This window comes from Pristis pectinata, chromosome 12, assembly GCF_009764475.1.
Source record: "Pristis pectinata isolate sPriPec2 chromosome 12, sPriPec2.1.pri, whole genome shotgun sequence".
NCBI lineage: Eukaryota > Metazoa > Chordata > Chondrichthyes > Rhinopristiformes > Pristidae > Pristis > Pristis pectinata.
In genome coordinates, this window is record NC_067416.1 from 39,433,281 (window position 1) to 39,448,574 (window position 15,294).

Sequence of the window (15,294 nt, forward strand, 5' to 3'; positions counted from 1 at the left end):
AAGGTAAAGGAACCTTTAGGAACTAGTGATCACAATATGATTGAGTTCAGTTTCAAATTTGAGAAGGAGAAGCTGATAAATGGTGTATCGATACAAAGGAAATTACAGTGGCATGAGAGAGGAGCTGGCCCAAATTGATTGCAAGAGCAAGCTAGCTGGAGGGACGACAGAGCAGAAATGGATAGAATTTCTACAAGAAATAAGGAAAATGCAGGATAGATATATTCCAAGAAAAAAGAAGGTTTTGAATGGAAAAAAGGCACAAATGTGGATCACAAGAGCGGTTAAGGCTAAAGTAAGAGCAAAAGGGAGGGCATACAAGGAAGCAAGAATTAGTGGGAAAACAGAAGACTGGGAAACTCTTAAAAACCTGCAGAAAGAAACTAAGAAGGTCATTAGGAAAGAAAAGATGAATTATGAAAGGAAGTTGGCAGATAACATTCAAAAGGATACTAAGAGTTTTTTTAAATATATGAAGAGTAAAAGAGAGACATGGGTTGATATAGGACCAATCGATAATGGTGTGGGAGAGATTATAATGGATGATAAAGAGATGGCAGAGGAACTAAATGAATATTTTGCATCGGCCTTCACTGTGGAGGACATCGGCAATATACCGGATAGTCAGGGGTCTCAAGGGATGGAACTGAGTTCAGTTAAGATTACTAGAGAGAAGGTACTAGGGAAGCTAAATGGACTAAAGACAGATAAGTCTCCCAGACCAGATGAGGTGCATCCCCGGGTTCTGAAGGAGGTGGCTTTAGAGATTGTGGAAGCACTGGTGATAATTTTCCAGGAATCGAAAGACTCCGGCATGGTTCCGGAGGACAGGAGGATCACAAATGTAGTTCCGCTGTATAAGAAAGGTGGGAGGCAGCATAAAGGAAATTATAGACCTATTAGTCTGACATCGATGGTGGGAAAGGTATTAGAATCGATCTTCAGGGATGAGGTTTTGCAATACCTAGAGGTACAAGGCAAGCCAGGTCCAAGCCAGTATGGTTTCGTGAAGGGAAGATCCTACCTGACCAACCTTTTGGAGTTTTTTGAGGAAATCTCAGGTAGGGTGGATAAGGGAGAGGCGGTAGATGTTGTGTATTTAGACTTTCAAAAGGCCTTCGACAAGGTTCCGCACAAGAGGCTGATTAATAAGATGAGAGGTCATGGAATTACAGGTAGGATAACAGAACGGGTGGAGCATTGGCTGGTTGGCAGAAAGCAAAGGGTGGGAATAAAAGGATCCTGTTCTGGTTGGCTACCAGTTACTAGTGGTGTTCCGCAGGGGTCGGTGTTGGGGCTGCTTCTTTTTACTTTGTACATTGGCGATTTGGATGATGGAATAAATGGTTTTGTGGCTAAGTTTTCAGATGACACCAAGATAGGTGGAGGAGTAAGGAGTATTGAGGAGACAACAGGAAGGTTGCAGAGAGACCTAGATAATTTAGGAGAATGGGCAAGAAAATGGCAGATGAGATTCAATGTTGAGAAATGTGCAGTGTACACTTTGGAAACAGAAATAAATGGGCAGATTATTATATAGAAGGGGAGACAATTCAAAGTACAGAAGTACAAAGGGACTTGGGGGTACTCACGCAGGATACCCTAAAGGTTAACCACCAGGTCGGATCGGCAGTAAGGGAAGCGAATGCTATGTTGGCATTCATTTTGAGAGGTATAGTGTATAAAAGTAAGGAGGTGTTGATGAGGCTCTACGGGGCACTAGTGAGGCCTCATTTGGAATACTGTGTGCAGTTTTGGGCCCCATATCTTAGGAAGAATGTGCTGATGTTGGAGAGGGTTCAGAGGAGATTTACGAGGATGATTCCCAGAATGAAAGGGCTTGCATATGATGAGCGTTTATCGGCTCTTGGACTGTACTCACTGGAGTACAGAAGAATGAGAGGGGACCTCATAGAAACATTTAGTATGTTGAAAGGACTGGACAGAGTAGATGTGGCTAGGCTGTTTCCCTTGGTGGGTGAGTCCAAGACCAGAGGGCACAATCTTAGAATTAGAGGGTACCGGTTTAAAACAGAGATGAGGAGAAATTTCTTTAGCCAGAGGATAGTGAATTTATGGAATTTTTTGCCACGTACAGCAGTGGAGGCCCGATCATTGGAGGCATTTAAGGAGAAGATAGATGGGTATCTAATTAGTCAAGGTATCAAGGGATATGGGGATAAGGCTGGAAATTGGGGCTAGAAAGGAATAGTGTTTTGTTTTTTTTCCTTTAGCTCATGGAGCAGACTTTTTCCCCCATTTCTCATTTCTTTTTTCTTTATCTTTTTCTTTTTCCCTTTTTTTTCTCTGGAGCAGACTTGATGGGCCGAATGGCCTACTTCGCTCCCTTGTCTTGCGATCTTGTGAAAAAAAGAAATCTGATTGAAGCTTAATGTCCTCAGGATTACAAGGCAGGGGGAATAAATACTCATTTCCAATCCATGGACAGATTTGGGAAAGTATTTATTTGGGAATGATAGTAAAGGCAGCATCTTTTCTCTGCCTCCCTCTGGAATTGGACTTTAATCTATTGTTTTTAACAGGCATGTGGGAAAAGAGTGGAGACCTGAGGTAAGTATGCAGAGCAGCCTGATGCCATCATCCAGGGCGACATTTTAACTTCTGCAAGGAGCCTGAAGTGGGTTTCCTCATTGAGCAAAATCTACACCGATCTAAATCAAGAGTTTGAATATACCAAGTAAGGTAAGCTATTTTTTATTCTTAAGTATATTTTCTCTGAGGACAGGAGGAACAGGAGAACCAAAAATGATGGGTGAACAAAGGTCACACTATTTTTCATGAGGGTGTTTCCTTGTCTTCTCATCCTCTAATCACTTCAAGATTTCTCGTTTCATAAAACATTTGGAGCCTTGTATTGCATTGGAATCCATGTGAAAAAGACACTTGCTTCTGCTCTTCCAGACCTTAAAAGGAATTCAGAGGCGGAAAGAAAAGAAAATCTGAGGATGGTGCTGAGTTTGGTCTGTTGGATTTTGTACCTGAGAATAATTGAAAGCTTTATTGCTCAGACAACCTTTCCATGCTGGAATAGATTGTGTGAAAATCAGTGGTCTTGGTAAGTATGAAATAAAAACAATGCTTGAACTTTACTCAGGTCAGTGTTGCTTCCATAGGAAAATAAATTGTTTGCCATTAGATCTGGGGATTGGTTAGCACAGTGGTTTACAAAGTGGTTACAACCTTGGGTTCTAACTCAGCCCAAGTAGAAAAGATGAAAGTTTCCTCCCTCACTCTGCTGCTCTGTAAAGGCATGTAAATTGGGTTTGGAAAGTCTTAATTTTGTTTATAAGTGTCCTCAATACTAAACTATCATAATGGCAATCTCATTTAGAGATACCTTGAAAATGGTAGGCGTAGGAAGTGGAACTTTATTCTGGTGCAGTAGGAGGTGCTCTTCTGAGGTTTAGTGTTAAGGCATCATTGATGGGCAGAGTAGAGGGAGAGTTAATTCTAAATCTGACTCATGTAATATTACGTGTGTTTTAGATGCTTTTGGTGTTGACAATGGATGACAAATGTGTTCCATTCTGGCATTCTTCTAATTTGCATGAAAATGCTTAGTTCATTTTATGCCAATCTTGCTCCTCAGTCAAAATATCATAGGTTCAATGAGGCATTGGTCTGACACCCCAGTATGCTAAGAGGCGGGGAAGAGGTGCTTTCTTTCAGATGAAACAGTACTTGAGGGTCAGATGGAGGATAACTATCCACAGTGCTACTAAGAGAAAGGACATAAGGGCAATCTCCTGGAAAAAAAATGCTGTCAACCAATACTACCAAGTGCTTTCTAACTGGTGTCTCATCATAGTAACCATATGTGGGACATTGCCTCATACAGTTTAATTACCTGTGATACAATAGTGATTGAGCTGTGAAAATAATTTATTAAACTCTTGCGGTTGTCCTCGGGACAGAAACAGCATACTGGTTCCTTTACATAAATGAACTGCAGAATTGTTGCAGCATAGTTCCCTTCCTCCAGCTGACTTTGATTGCTCATCTTCATAACCAGCATGCAGCGAGAAGAATCCTGTTACTAACTGGATGCAAGTGATGTGCAGGTGTGAACAGACTGTTACATTCTGGTTCCAGTGTAGAGGTGGAGAGACTGGAATTGGGACGTTGGCTAAAATGGCAGTCAATGGTCAGAAAATAAAATCATAAACAGTGAACATTAAAAGCTCACCTCAGTGGGAACAGTTTTTAGCTGGCTTACCTGAGAGAGTGATGGAATTGGCTGCAATGCTTCCTTTGTATCTCACCCAGTTTTATTCCCTGCTGAACCTCCACTTGATGCCATAGCTTTCTACCTGGTAAATTAGATCAAAGTTACCTCCAGCTGGTTCAGCCCTCTGCCTCAAGACGTCTTTGGCCCCAGCAACATCTCCAGAGTCAGATCAGAACCAGGAAGTACATGAACAGACCATTCAGCCTTGTTCCTCACCCATGACTGAAGTCATGCCTGCCCATCAGACCTGAATCCCACCACCTGCAGTTGCTTCTGATGCAGGGTTTCAAGCCAAAACATCGACAATTCATTTCCTCCCACAGATGCTGCTCGACCCGCTGAGTTCTTCCAGCAGATCGTTTGTTACTCCAGATTCCAATATCTGCAGTCTCTTGTATCTCAACCTGCAGTAGATGTCCTTGTGCAAAGTAAATAGCTCGGTCAGACAACTCATTAACGCTGGGCTTTTTTACTGCCACTATTTAAGAGGCATTTAAGAGGCTCTTAGATAGGCACATGAATATGCAGAGAATGGATGGATATGGACCATGTGCAGACAGAAGGGATTCGCTTAACTAGGTATCATTGGCTTAATTAATTTGCCGCAACATCGTGGGCCGAAGACCCTGTTCCTGTGCTGTACTGTTCCATGTTCTATTGGATTCCTCATCCCCACTTACATCAATGTTGTGGTAGATTTTTAGTTTTGGAATATTTAATGGGGAGATCTCCAGCTGCTGGTAGAATTTGGCTTATTTGCTTCCATGTAAGTGAGCAGAACAAATAAATCTGTGAATGTTTGCATCCTGTCTGCAATCCTTCTCAATGATCCTCTCACTAAATACTTCCCAATTGTTATTTAACACCCCCACAGTAGTGACAGACAATCTCATGCCACTATCCCTTTACTGGTGCAATAGTGTCAACACTCTTACATTAAAGGGTGTATTTTTGGAACTTATCATTTATTTTAGTCAACAGACGGCTTGACAAATAAAAGGGGGTTTCACCCACATTACCATAATTAGAGAAAAAAATGATGACAATGTTTCAAATCCTGGCTCTCGATAAATAAAAGAACAATAGAGTTTAAGAGTACACAGGAACTCATTGCAAATATCTGTGGTACCCAACTCATATCCATGAAATTAGAATGACACATTTATTCTCTGCCTTTTATCACCTAAGGATGTTTCAAAAACTCCGTACAGTAAAATGTTCTTGAAATGTAGCTTTTGTTGAAGGAAGTGCAACAGCCAATTTGTGCACAGCAAGAGAAAAAAAACACAACAAAACTGAGGAGGACCCAAGGCCGAGGGGTTTGGGGGGGAGGCAAGAGTGGAGCAAGGCCAAATGAGTGGGGAGTCTTGTATTTCATGTGTCTGTTGTGTCTCAAAACAACACACTCGTAAGTGTCATTTTGCTGCACATGCCAAGAGTGGTGAACAGAAGTGTTACATGCTGGAAATAACACTCAGTGAATGGTCGGTGAGCTTGCAAGTGAACAGGCGGCAAGCAATTAGAAAAAATGTCATACAGGAATCGACAGTTATCAGACAACCACCAATGAAGTCGCCTTTGAGGTTGTTATTGTTATCTTACCGATGACTTGTTAACAAATATTTTTATGAGGTAATGCAAAAGTTACAGAAGTTACCGATCCCATTGCTCTTTTCTCTATTTTAAACGTCTTCAATGTTATTTCGATCCAGAGGATTGAGCCACTCCCTGAAGTATCAGCCTGTGCTGCAGGAAGACACTCAACTAGGTAGCAAGCCACAGTACCAGAAAGTAGCTTAGATGACACTCAGCTTCCCTTCATTGCAGAATCTGAGCAACCTCACCATATTTTTGGAGTGAGGGCCAAGCAGGGAAATTATTAAATGACAAAAAGAAGAAAATAACCACAGACATGCCAGAGTTTTCTGCCAGCCATGTATTCCTGTTTCTGGACTCAACCATTGATGGAAAAATCTTGGCTGGCCTAAAATCAAAGGCAGAACAAGACTTGAAATGCCTGAGGGATTACTGTAACAAAAAACAACTGAAGAGAGAATTTAGAAATGTATTTGAGATCATTTTTGTAATGAAATATGTGTAATGTTGATTTTTCAAGGAATTATTATGTTATAAGGAACAGCATAAAATAAGAATGTTATACATTATTGAAGATTATGGCACTGATATCATAAACAAAACAAACAAAAACTCAACCCCAATATGAGTTCACTCTCTATCAGGGAGACAGCCTCCATTCTTGAACTCCATTCCTCTCTATCCCTGGGCTCCATTCCAACTCAATTCCAGGCCCCATTCACTTCTGATTCTGGGCTCCATTTTCCCAAATTCCTGGACTTCGTTCCCACTATATTCCTGTTCACCTTTCCCTCAATTCACATGCATCAACACCCCTTGGGCTTCATACCCCTCTGTCACTATGCACCATTCTGCCTCCATTCCTCCATTCCTGTATACCAGCACCCCCCCCCACCCCATATTCCTTGGCATTATTCCCTCCTCCATTCCAGCATTTCCAGGGTTCCCTACTCTCTTATCCCTGGGTCACATGATTCATATGTAACTGTGGATCATTCTTGCACAACATCTGTACTGTAGGGATCCACTCTCTATCTCTTCCTGCCTCCATTCTTGGGCAACATTCTTCTCTGTATCTCCGTACTTCCCCCTCTATTCCTATTCACCGTTCCCCCACCATTTCTGTGCAACATTCTCCTTCAGTTCCTGGGCTCCATTCCCTTCCATCCTGCCTTTTTTCCCTCCCTATTGCTGGGGTCCCCATCTCTCTGGATTCCATTCTATGTGTATTCCCTGCAATCATTGCCCTCTATTCCTGGCTCCGTTCCCTCTTCGTTCAAGGCTTCCATTCACCCTCTGTCACTAAGACATGTTGCCTCTATCCTTGGGTTACATTCCAGCTGTATTCCTATGATCCATTCCTCCTCTATTCCTGCACACCATTCCTGCAGCTCTCCTGTGCCTCTTTCTGTCTCTATTTTTGGTTCCTTTCCTCTATACTCCTGTGCTTCATTTCACCTCCACTCCTGGGTCCCATTCCCTCTATTCCTGTGCACCATTTCTCCCCTCTTCCTTTGCTCCATTTCTGGCACACACCCCTCCCCTTCCCTCCCCGCCCCCCCACCCCCACTAGTCCTGTGTTCCACACCCCTTCATCCCTGAGCACCACTTCCTTCCTGTTCCTTTGCTGCATTCCCCCTTTATTTCTCTGCCTGTTTCCCATCCTTGGATTCTATTCCCCCTCCATCTCCTCTATATTCCTGGCTCCATTTCCTCCATATTCCTGAGTTCCATTCTATCTTTATCCGTGTGGACCATTTTTCCCCTATATTGCTAGGTTCCATTGCCCTTTATTCCAAGGATGAATTTACCCTCAATTCCTGTGCACTGCTTCTACCTCCCCCCATCCGCCCACCCCACACTTATAGGCCTATTCCTAGGTTCTATTGCTTCCCCATTCCTGGACACCTCTTTTGCTCCATTCTTCCTCTGTTCCTCACTTTACATATTCATGGGTTCAAATCTGCTCTCCCCTATTCCTGGGCTAAATTGTCTCTCTTATCTGCATCATTTCCCCTCTGTCCCTGTGCACCCTTACTTCTCAATTCCTGTGCATAATTCCCCCTCCATACCAAGGGCCCATTCTCCCTCCATTCCCGCGCTTCAATCGTCCTCTGTTTCTGGATCCATAGCCCTGCTATTCCTTTACACCAGTGCCCTTCCATTCCCCTGCTCCTCTCCCCCTCTGTCCCTGCGATTCATTCCCTCCCTATTCCTGTGTAACATTCCCTCTTCCTGTCAGTGTACCATTCCACCACCATCATTGTGCTTCATTTCCCCTCTATTCTGAGGACCCTCCCCCCCTCAATTCCTGAAATCCACCCTTCTACTTTCTTGGGCTCTATTTCCTTTCAATTTCTGCACACAATTCCCAGTCTGTTCCCATGATCCATTCTGCCACTCTAACTGGCCTTATTCTCCTCTATGTCTGGACTCTTTCCCCCCTCTTATTCCACCACTATTTCTGTGTCCCATTCTGTTCAATTATTGCTCCATTATCCCTCTAATCCTGAGGTTCATTTCTCCTCTACTCCTTCCCTCTCTGTACCAATGTTACTTTCCCCCTCTTTACCTGTGCTTCATTGCCCTAATTTTCCTGGGCACCATTCCCTCTTGTTCTTGGACACCATAGTTTCTACTCCTGAGTTCCAATCACTCTCTGTTCCCGGGACCATATCACCTTATTCTGGTGTTCATTTCCCTGTGCTACTTTCTCCCTCTATTCCAATCCCTCTCCGTTGCAGGACGCCATTTCCCCTCTATTTCTGTGTCCATTTCTGTTCCCTGATCCCATTCCTAAACTCCATTCCTAGCTTCCATTACTGGGCTTCTTTATCCCTCCATTCCAGGGGTCCATTTACTCTCTCTGTTCCTATGCACCATTCTGCCTTTTTTGCTATGTCACATTTCTTATTTATTCCTGGAATCCATTCTCTCGTTATGCTGAGACTCCTCTACTATTCCCGTACACCCTTCTGTTTAGTTCCTGCATCACCACCCCACCACCTCTCTTTCTAAGCTCCATAACCACGGTATTCCTGTGTTCCTTTTACCCTCTATTCTGGGTTCCAATCCATCCTTCATTTCTGTACTCCAATCCCCACGGTTCCTGAGCTCCACTTTGCCTTTATTTCTGTGCTCCATTTGCCCCGATTCCCAGTGCGCCCTTTCTCCTCAAGACCTTTCTCCTCATTTCCCTTTCCCCCTGAGCTTTAACCCTCTCTATTCCTGGCCTCCACCATTATTGGGAGCTATTCCCCCTCTATTCCAGGCCTCCACTCTTCACTGTTCCATTCCCTTTTACTTCTAGGCTCCTTGCACCTCTAGTCCTGCGTTATGTTCCCCTGTAATGCCCCTCTATTCCTGTACACAATTCCTGTAGCATTCCTTTCACCATTCTGAACCTATTCCCAATCCACCTCCACCATATTGCTAATCTTCATTACCACTCGATTCCTTGGTCTCATTCCCCTTCTATTCCTTTGCATCATTCCTTCCCAGTTCCTGTGCACACTCCCCTCTATTATGTTTAATCCTCTCTTTACTTCTGGACTCCCATTCCCTGTCTAATCCTGCCCTGCATTCCCGGTCTCCACTAATCCTTCATGTCTGGATTCCATTTCCCCTCTCCCACTAGCCTCCAATCCTTCTCCATTCCAGTCACTCTTTACCCTTGATCGCCATGCACCATTCTCTCCTTTCTGTATTCTCCATTCCTCCACTATTCCAGTGCTAAATTCCCCCTTTTGATGGGCACCATTCTCCCTCTATTTCCACTCCATTCTGCCTCTGTTCCTCGGGTCAAATCCCCTTCTACTGGGCTCAATTCTGCTTCGTATTCTTCTGCTCCATTCCCCTTCTATTCCTGAGCACCATTCCCCTCAGTTCTCACACCATTCCCCCTCTGTCGCAGTGCTCCATTCTCCTCTGATGTCTATGCTTCATTATTCCTGGGGTCTGTACCTCCTTATTTTTGTGCTCCAATCCCTATCCTCCTTCCACCCTAGGCACCAACCTTCCTCTGTTGCTGGGCTCCATCCTCTCTCTACCCTATCTCTATTCCCCTGTATTACTCAAATTCATCCCCCCCCCCCCCACCAATCCAGGGCACCATTTACCCTCTGCTCTGTAGTTTATTCCCCTCCATTCCTGGGCTCCATTCCCCTGTATTACTGTGCATTGTGCCCATACCATTCCTGACCATTATTTCCCTCTATGCCTGTGAACAAATCACATTATTCTTGGGCTCTAAATGGCCTCGGTTCCTGATTTCCATTCCCTCTTTATTCCTGGGCTCCGTATATATTTACTCATGGCCTCTGTTCCTCTTCTCCACTCCCCATCCAATCCAATGCTCCATTTCCTCGATATTACTATGCATCACATCCCTCAACTGCCACGCACAAAGCCCTTGCTCCCCCTCCCCAGCCGTCCCATTCCCTTCCATTCCTGGGTTCCATTCCTTGCTTTGACCTGAGCTCCATTCCCCTCTATTCTTGAGCTCCATTCCTCCTTTATCCAGGTACAGTGAGATTTCCCACTGTTCCTGGAATCCATTCCCCCTTTCTTTCGTGGCTTACTTTCCTCTCCATTCCTGTGCTTTCTCCTCCTACTTTTTCTAGGAATCAGAATCAGAATTATTATCACTGACTTCTACATTGTGAAATCTGTTGTTTTGCAGCAACAGTACAGTGCAAAGATATAGAATTACTATAAATTACAAAAGTAAATAAATAGTGCAAAAAAAAGGAATAACGAGGTAGTGTTCATGGATTTCACGGACCGTTCAGAAATCTGATGGTGGAGGGGAAGAAGCTGTTGTCTATTCCTTGCTTGCTTCTCCTGACACCAGATATCCGGGGCAGTTCCTGGTCTGTCATGACACTGTTCCATTTTATCTGGCTTTGGGTGTGATTAATGAGCTGAGGGCAGATAATTCAGGCACTAATCCTGTTTTTTTAGCCTCATTCAGATGTACACATCAGGCTGATGACCTGATCAATTTTCACAGTTTCATTTCTCCATTATTAAATATTCTGCCAATACTCACTACTTAGTTTCACACCTGAAGTTTGGCATGCTGAGTATCTGTCCTCTTCCCTCCTCAGTTCAGTCCCCTCTCTTGTACTATCTTCCATAGTACAGAATGGGACATGAGAGACTTCCTTGTCTTCATCAGTCTGGGTGCTGAGTATAAAAGTTGGGAAGTCATATTGCAAGTGTATAAAACTTCAGTTAGGCCATGTTTGGAGTATTGTGTACTGGCCACTGCATTACAGGAAGGACGTGGAGGCTTTGGAGAGGGTGCAGAAGAGATTCACCAGGATGTTGCCTGGATTCAAGAGTATTAGCTATTAGGGGGTTTGGACAAACTTGGATTGTTTTCTCTGGAGCATTGAAGGCTGAGGGGCAACCTGATAGAAGTCAGAGTCTTTTTCCCAGGATGGAAATGCAAATATTAGGGAGCATTGCTTTAAGGCGGTGGGGGGTTTAAAGGAGATTTACGTGACAAGTCTTTTACACAGAGAATGTTATCTATCTGGAAACTGCTGCCAGGGGAGATGGTGGAAGCAGATACGATAGCAATGTTTAAGAAGCATTTAGACAGGCACATGAACAGGCAGGGAATTGAGGGCTATGGACATGTGCAGGCAGATGTGCAGTTTAAATTGGCATCTTTGCATAGATATTGTGGGCTGAAGGGCTTGTTCCTGTGCTGTACTGTTCTATGTTCTATTATTGAACATACGGTCTGCTGTGGGCTTTGCTGGGATTGCGAGCAAGGTATCCAAAGGTATGCAAAATCCCAAATTAAAACTCTAGCTATAAGAGGTTTTCATTTTGTCTTTTACATAATCAGCTGGTAACTTTTATTTAACCTCTGTTTTAATGCAAGAACATTTCTATTATTTCTTTCATTATCTTAGATCTTGCCAAAGGACTTGACAACCGATGAAGGATCTTTGAAGTGCGGTCTCTTTTGCAGTCAAGATACATGAGAGCCAACTCATGGTCCAATGAAATGATACAAATTGAAAGATGGTGACCTGGAAATTTGATGGGATAAGATTGTTTACTTTTCTGCTGCGTGACAGTACTTTTCCCAGAGTGAAATTTGATAATGACCATTTGTAGTCCAGTTGACGACGATCGGGAAATTCAATTACATACTTGTCCTTGTGCATGCAGTGAGATCTCAGTATTGTTATGTAATGTCATGCCCTGTTGTATACTCCTTTCCATAACAACTAAGTTTTATTAACACTAAGCTGAGATCCCACTAAGGAAATTCCCATTATTTACCACTCTGATTTCTTGATCTCCTCTGTACCCAAACTCTCTGATCAAGATCTTGGATTATTCCTGCCACAAAGAAGGTGGTAATCTCCAGCCAATCACATCACCCATCCCTAATCCCTATCCCTCAATCCAATCAGATTACTGCTATCCAATCCTCTCCTCCTCTCCCATAAACCAACTGAGTCCTATTACACCAACACACATCCAGCCCTTGCCCTTATTGAGCCTCCAATGTCTGAACATCAGCCCCAAGATCCAAAGTGAGCCTCCCAGAAGCCATCCCTCTCTTGTCCTCGGTTCATTCTTGGCCTTGGATGCCCCACTTTCCTTCATGCATATGAGAGTCCAGAAAGGAAAATGTATGATGGTGACTCAGTGGTGCACAAGGGCCCCAGAAAACCAGGTATCGGGGGTGGCAGTGGGGTATTTCCCCTGTTTTTCTTGAACAGTGCCATGGGACCATTTACCTCTATCTGAGGTCAAACACAGTGCTCCATCCGAAAGCAGCATCACTGACAGGGCAACTAGCCCAGTACCAGGGTATCCACCTGCAGTACAAGCTCAGGTACGCCCTTCTCTTCACCAGACTTCTGCAATCCGCTGATTGACCTAGGGTCCTTATTAAACACCCAGTGAAATATGAAAACAATTTTGATTTCACTCAGATCCTTTGCTAAAAACTCAGTTTATTTGTACAGGCATAGACATAGTGAAATAAACCTTAAGGCAAATAGTCAAGTGGTGTTTAATCACTTCTCCTATATTTAGGAAATGATTGCTGTAAGAATTGGTGTCAAATTACCTGAACCCACAAATCATTATGTTGAATGAAGAGTGGTGAATGGAGACCCGTGTGGAGCATAAACATTGATAGAGAGTTGAACAACCCGATACTGTGCTATAAATTCTGAGTAATTATGTGCGAGTTGACAGGGATTATATGTCACTAATATTTACTTTCAAAATGTACTTGTAGTAGAGACTCACAACCAGCAGATGGTGCTCATTTAGTGACTGTTTCTGTCAACACTGCAGGCACAGAAGGATGGAGAGCGACAGCCCCCTTGCTCCGTGGCATGGCTCCACACTTCCCCACTATTGGACTGTGTGCAGGCTGACAGCTGGCCCCTATACTCCGTGTGGACCATGGTACCTCAGTCTTGTTGGGAAGGATTCACAGAGAAATTACCCTCAACAATATACGTCAAACTATGCAGTTCAAAACTGGTAGGAACAGGGAAGCAGAGGTCAGTTTTAGAAATTGGATGTCATTTGTTCTGCTAGGAAAATTAAATCCTCAAGGAGACGAGCACAGTGAGAGTAATCTCTCAACGCAGTAATAGGATTCAGGTCACATGCGAATTCCTCAACTTGTTGGCCAATAAATCCTGTCATATGGAACAAACATAAGTAACACACAACACCCCTGTTTCCTTCATTCAACACTTCTGTATCAGGATAAACTTCTGGGAAAAGCAATAAAGCAGAGGAGAAATGTGGGATCAAAAAAAAGTTTTGTCAGTTCTTACGTCAACGCATAAAATGCTAAAACTTTGGGCAAGTGTTAATTTGTACCTGCCCTGGATGAATTTCACTCCTTCCATTTATGATGTCACCAGATAATCTTATGTGAGTTCTCAAAACATCTTGATTGAAAATATGAAGGGTTTGCCGAGTTTTCCGATTGTAGTGGTTTCTCGAGGTTAGAAATGATAATTAAAATACGTGGAAATTCAACCCCAAACTACCAACCCCTCACCCACCATGACTCAGCTTTTTTTGATTGAGCCATTAGCCTAATTTATAGGAACAGGCTCAGCATTTTCATTGGAGCAGCTATCAGCAATGTCAGGAGCATGATTGTACAGATACCTGGCAAGACTTATGGTTTGGTGGAGAGAACTGTGTGGAAATCAAAGTAGGGATGACTGGAGAGCAGGAATCCATGAAGTGATTTTTTTAAAATTGCAATGTGAATATGGGAGAGCAGACTGAGCAGGAAAAACAAGAGAAAAAGATGGAAATAGGTGAAAAGTATTGGAAAATATCAGGTCATTGCCTGGCACAGGTATCAGCTCTTGTTTACGGTGACTGACCGGCTTACAGCCACTGGAGCAGGTGTAGAATGATGATTGAGACGAGAGTCCCCGGGAGAAAGGGGGAGAAATTAGCCAGGGTGATCCCTTCTGATGATTATGGCATTTCTTTCAGAAAATATTGGATGAGGATAAAGAATGCAGTTGGAAGCATGATCAGGGTTGTGTATCCTGACTGGGAGGAACAGGTAATTTCAAACACTGGATGAAGGAGTAGTGTGTAGCCTCCAGGAATTAAAGATTTACTCCCTGGGTCATAGAGTCAAAAAGTTGTCCAGCACAGAAACGGGCCCTTCAGCACACTATATCCATGCTGACTTTTTTACACTAATCCCATTTGCCTGCATTGGGACCATATTCTTCTATGCCTTACCTATTCGAGTGCCTGTCTAAGTGCCTCTTAAATGGAGTGATTGTATCTGCCTCCACCACCTCCTCTGGCAGCAAGTTCCACATATCAACCACTCTCACTTTCCTCTCAAATTCTCTTAAAAACTTCTTCCTTTCACCTTAAACCTATACTCTCTTGTTTTTGATATTCCTACCATGGGAAAAAGATTCTGACTTCCTTTCTCTGCCTCTCATAATTTCATATACTTCTATCAGGTCATCCCCCAGCCTCCTTTGTTCCAGGGAAAATGAGCCCAGCCTATCCAGTCTCTCCCCATTGCTAAAGTCCTCCAATCTAGGCTACCTGCTGGTGAATCTCCTCTGCACTCTTTCCAATGCAATCACATCCTTCCTATAGTGTGTCAACCAAAACTGCACACCATACATCAAGTGTGGCTTAACCACTGTTTCGTAAAGTTGCAACATAATGTCCAAACTTTTATACTGTATTCTATGCCCTGACCTTTGGAAGCAGCATGCCATACGCCTTCTTCAACACCCCAGCGACCTGTGTTGCCGCTTTCAGGGAACTATGGACTTGAACCCCAAGCTCCCTCTGTTCATCAGCATTCCTTAGTGACCTACCATTTACTGTGTATGTCCTACCATTTACTGTGTTCGACTTCCCAAAATGCATCACCTTGCACATGCCAGGATTAAATT